Genomic DNA, 6,000 nt, shown 5'->3' on the forward strand with positions numbered 1-6,000 from the left:
GATTATAAATTCAAAGATTCGAGTCCGGAATATTTCCAGGCGAACATCTTTTGGCGACTCCACTGGGGAACAGTTTATGGTTAGCACAAAAACGGACTTTAAAGACGATTCCAGGCACGCTCGGTCTATACGCCGACAACAACGGAAGGAAGGTGACACAGTAGACGAATCAGATTCGGATAGAGCAGAAACCATGGCCAAGGACAAACAGGTGAACCAATCAAGCAAGGCGCCGAATACAACGGACGCCGAGGGGAGCCTACCTAAGGACAAGGTCGACGACGCGACCGATGACATGATAGACTACTCACGCCAGCTTCCTCCCTCTCGCCCTTCTTTATCACAGGCCGACTTCTCGGCCATGAGGGGCGAAATAGCGCAAGAGAACAAGCAAATGTTCGACGGTGCTATGCATCAGATGTCCGAAGTAATGAGGAACATCATGGCCGACCAAACGTCGGTCCAGAGGCAGATCCAAGGGAACTTAGATGGCCTCAACAAGGCAATGGAGAACCTAGGGCGATTATTCTCTGGGCAATCCGCGGCCGATCAAGGGTACAGAAGGGCCGAACAGAACCAAACACCGAGCCGTTTTGGTCAACCAGGTGGTTCGGCCGAACAACAACCCAACAAGATGGGGTATACATATGGTTCTGTTAAGCTCTTAACAAGGAACGAGGCCGAGTTCTCAGGAAGGGCCGATCATCCGGGAGCAAGCTCGTCCAACCCACAAGGCGAGGCTAGACCACAAGGGGAAGCTACTGGAGCCAACACCCAGGAGCCCAACACGGGCGAACGATCGTACTCCGAGGGGGGCGATCCAAGTATATACAATCAAGGGCAACTCGTGGACATGCTAGAAAGGCTCGGGGTGGACCTTCGACCTATGCCTCGCCCATCGTACATGAAACCGTATCCAGACTGGATCGACAAGTTATATCCTTTCCCAAGGGGGTATAAAGTGCCAGAGTTCAGCTTGTTTTCAGGCGAGGAGAAGGGCCAATCGACGGTTGAACATGTCGCCCGATTTTCAGCCCAGTGCGGCGAAGCAGCCGCTCACGATTTCTGGAAGCTCCGGCTTTTCGCCAGCTCTTTGACGAAAATGGCGTTCACGTGGTACTCTAGATTGTCGCCCAATTCGGTGGACACATGGAAGGATCTCGAGATCCTCTTCCATGAGGAGTTTTACAGAGCACCACCTGATGTCACCCTAGCTGACCTCGCCCGAATCTCCCAGCTACCGAGTGAGTCGGCAGAAAAGTATATCGGCCGATTTAGAAATCTCAGGACTAGGTGCTCCACCAAAATGTCAGAGGCCGATTGCGTACCTATGGTGGTAAGAGGGATGAGTTTCGCCATGAGGGAACACTTCGAGGGCCACAGGTTTCGTGACTTGTTCGAGCTAACGAACAGGGTGACGAGCTACGAAAGACTCCTCCAGGAAAAAGAACAGAGGAGAGGCGCATCTAAAGGGACCTATTACAAAGACCAGCTTGACGTGGCCTTGGTGTCCGATAGCGAGGATAGTGGTTCCGAGGATGAAGTCAACATGGCCGAATTTTTGGGAACGAAACCCCTGGAATGTTCGGCCTTGCGAAAGCCTGGCTTTGTTAAAAGGAATAAGACCGCGGTGGTACAAAAAGAGTATTCATTCGACTTGACTAAGGCCGACGACATATTCGATGCCCTGTTGAAGGATGGGCAGATTGCCCTAAGCGAAGGACATACGATTCCACCGTCGGAAGAGCTAGTCGGTAAGGATTATTGCAAGTACCATAATTCCTGGAGGCACAGTACGAACAACTGCGTAAACTTCAGAAACGTGGTTCAGAAGGCGATTAACGAAGGGAAACTTTTGTTCCCAACAAAGAAAGAGGCCGATGCCAAATACGTGTCTATTAACACAGTTCGGCCTCACTTTGATAGCTACCTGGAGCAAGGGCAGATACGGAGCAAGTGGAATCCAAGAAGACCCAAGCCGAGAGTAGAGACCGATGGTTCTAAGTGGCGAGGAGAAAAAAGGCAACCTCAACAACAGAAGAGGAAGCGATATAACTCGCCTACTGCGGACATGACGTGCCCATCATGCAGTACGTGTTTTAAAGTCAAGGGAAGCGATAACACGAGGAAGCATCCCAAGACCTTTAAACCAAAATCGCCCACAGAACAGTGGCAGAGGCATGAGCCACAACGGAGGCCTGCCACTAATGTATTCAAGAGGATATTTCGGCCAACGGAGGAGACCCCTCGTATGACGAAAACCCAGAAGAGGCGAATGCAAAGGCTGCGACAAGAGTCGCGGGCGAATCACGGGGCAGATTCGGTTCCCAGGGAGCAGCACGGGAGTAGGCCAATAACCGAGAGACTGGGGGCAAGGAACCAGGCCGACGCGGACACCAAATCACCTGATAGGCGAAATGCCAAGGTAAGGAAGGTATGGATACCGAAGATCGAAAAACAAGCGGCCGATGTGTCTGCTGCGGCAGCAGTTCACAAGGATGATGAAAATTCCAACGGCCGATCGTCCTACAAGGACGTACTGGTATCGCACCACGATGGCCAGCTTAAAGCGAGATTGCCCAGAGACCGCGAGGTCGTCGTTTCACACAAGAAAGGCATGTTGAAAGCCTGGGTCCCGGTGGTAAGGGACGAATACGGAGTGAAAGTGGTTACGCTTCCCAACTCGTACAGAAGTAAACCAGGGCAGAAGGCAACGTTGGAAGGTGATGTAATCGTACCAGAAGGAGATAGCGCCGATGATACCGCGGTAGTATCCCTCAGTAAACCTCCAACAAGGATGACAAGGCATATTCGGCCGCTGTACATCAAGGCCGATCTAAACGGGGTGTCGATTAACAGAGTCCTCATCGACAACGGGGCTGGTGTCAACATACTACCGGCGAAAATGCTCAAGAAATTGGGCATAACTCGGGATCAGCTTGACCCAACCGACGTTTACATGACTGACTTCGCAGGGGGCGAGACGCCGGCCGAGGGGTACATTACCCTCAGAATCAAGGTAGGGCGAGTAGAAACCGAAGAAGGGTTTTTCGTGGTCAACGCCCGGAGCAACTACAACATTTTGCTCGGCCGCGATTGGATACACTCCAACATGTGTATACCCTCAACTATGCATCAGATGCTCTTCATATGGCGAGATGACGGCGAGGCCGAAGTTGTGCAGGGTGACCCCAACCCCTTCGGCGAGGACCATAACGTGCTCGAAGCACGTTTGTACGATGAAGAGGTGCGCAACATACAATCCCTTAGTTCGAAAGGGGAAACGAGCGTTCCTCGCTTGCTTGTTAACTCGGATCGGCCGGTATCAGTGACCCTCGGGGGCAAAGGCCGATCCACCATCCTCAAAGATTCAAAATGATAGCACGCCATAAAGAATTGAGGGAGAAGATTAGACAGTTAACCTCGCTGTATGATATTGTTTCGGCCGAATGCATCTATGAGGACCAGGAGCAGGACCCAACAGGATCGCTACGGATCGGGGACATATGATTGGCAACCGGGAAGTTAGAAGATGATCCCGCCCAAGTACAGGACGATCTCCTCGAAATCAATCTGGGGACAGATGAATCGCCCAAACCCATATACATCAACGCAGGACTGGACGAAGGATTCAGAGAGCAACTGATCGACTTACTCATTGAGTTCCGCGATTGTTTTGCCTGGTCGTACGAAGAAATGCCGGGCCTTGATCCTGATATCGCCGAACATAAGCTTCCATTAAAGAGCGGATTTCGGCCATTTCGGCAACCTCCCCGGCGAATGTCCAGGGAAGTGGATACTCTCATACAAGAAGAGATTAAGCGGCTGGAAGATGCCAAGTTTATTCGGGAAGCCCAATACACCGAATGGCTCTCTAACATCGTACCAGTAATGAAGAAAAACGGGAAGCTACGAGTATGCGTTGATTTTCGGAACCTAAACCTGGCCACGCCCAAGGACGAATACCCAATGCCCGTGGCCGATATGCTGATTGATAGGGCAGCCGGACACACAATACTCAGTTTCCTCGACGCTCACTCTAGGTACAACCAAGTTCCAATCAGCAAAGAGGACATCTCCAAAACGGCTTTTAGATGTCCCGGGCCGATCGGGGCGTACGAGTGGGTCGTGATGCCCTTTGGCTTGAAAAACGCAGGGGCAACATATCAGAGGGCGATGAACAAGATGTTCAGAGGCCTTGAATGCCTTGAGGTCTACATCGACGACGTCGTAATCAAATCAAACACCGGCGAAAATCATTTGGCCGACCTCCGGAAAGGTTTCGAGCGTATACGACGTAATGGGTTAAAAATGAATCCTCTGAAATGCGCTTTCGGCGTTTCGGCTGGAAACTTCTTGGGTTTCTTGGTTCACCAGCGGGGAGTAGAAATAGATAAGAACAAAGCCAAGGCGATCATCAATGCTGAACCACCCAAAACCAAGAAGCAGCTCCAGAGGCTCATCGGCCAAATCAATTTTTTAAGAAGATTCATAGCAAACACAGCAGGCCGACTTCGCAGCTGGAGTGTTTTGCTGAGGGGAAGAGAGACCGATGAGTGGATATGGACGAACGAGCAACAGAGGGTGTTCGATGATTTGAAAGGATACTTGGCGAAACCTCCGGTAATGACCCCTCCAAAGCCGAATAAGCCGTTGTTGCTATACCTATCGGCTGCACACGAATCCCTAGGATGTATGCTCGCCCAAGAGGACGATGGGGTTGAGAGAGCAGTCTACTACTTAAGCCGAGGATTGACGGACACAGAGATTCGCTATACCGACATAGAAAAAATGTGTCTATGCCTGTACTTCACATGCTGCAAGCTGCGATACTATATGTTGCCGGTCGTAGTGTATGTATTATCCCAGACCGACATCATTAAGTATATCTTATCAAAGCCATACCTGAGGAATCGGATTGGAAAATGGGCGATTGCAATGTCCGAATTCACATTGGTGTACGTTTCTCAAAGAGCAGTAAAAGGACAAGTATTGGCAGACTTCTTGGCCGATCACCCTGGTATTACCCTCAAGGAAGAGACACCTGGTCAAGTAGACATCACGTCCTTCGACATCGCCGTGTGGGAAATGTGGTTCGACGGATCCAGGACAAGCCAGGGGGCAGGCGCGGGAGTACACATCGTCACACCCTTGGGGGCATCCTACCAGCTATCATTCAGACTCCAGTTCGAATGCACCAACAATCAAGCAGAATATGAGGCCCTCATATTCGGTTTTGAGATTTTGGCCGAGCTAGGGGCACGGGCGATCAGCGTGAAAGGAGATTCTTTGCTAGTCATTAAACAAGTGACAGGAGAATTTAAATGCGAGTCCGAGCTATTGGTAAGGTATTGCAACAAGGCGAAACACCTGATCGAAGGATTCCAAGACATGAGAATAGAATACACGGAGAGAGCCGACAACGGCGTTGCAAACGACCTAGCTCAGCACGGTAGCGGTTACAAGGTAAACCGAGAATTCGATGCCATAGAGAGGGAAACACCGAACCTCCACACCGGGGGCATCACGATCGACGAAAGACAGTTCTCAGTTTACCAGCTGGACGTCACCCAAGATTGGAGGGACGAGCTCCTGAAGTGGTTCGAAAAACCAGACGCCACAAATAGGAGGTTGAGGACTTTAGCCCTTAATTACGTGGTCTTAGCCGACGAGTTATATAAGAAGGGCTTTGAAGGGCTACTATTCAGATGCATCGGTCCGAAAGAGGCGATGCTCGCCATGGCCGAAGTACACGAAGGTATAGCAGGCGCCCACCAGGCGGGCCCCAGAATGAGGTGGCTCATCCATAAATACGGCTTTTATTGGCCGAAAATGGAACAAGATTGCATAAGATATGCCAAAGGATGCGAAGCCTGTCAGAAATTCGGCCCAATACAACACGTCCCGGCCGAAGACCTGCACTCCATCATCAAGCCTTGGCCATTTAGAGGATGGGCGGTCGACCTGATAGGGAAAGTATACCCCGGCTCGTCTGACGGT

This window comes from Mercurialis annua, linkage group LG6, assembly GCF_937616625.2.
Source record: "Mercurialis annua linkage group LG6, ddMerAnnu1.2, whole genome shotgun sequence".
Classification (NCBI taxonomy): domain Eukaryota; kingdom Viridiplantae; phylum Streptophyta; class Magnoliopsida; order Malpighiales; family Euphorbiaceae; genus Mercurialis; species Mercurialis annua.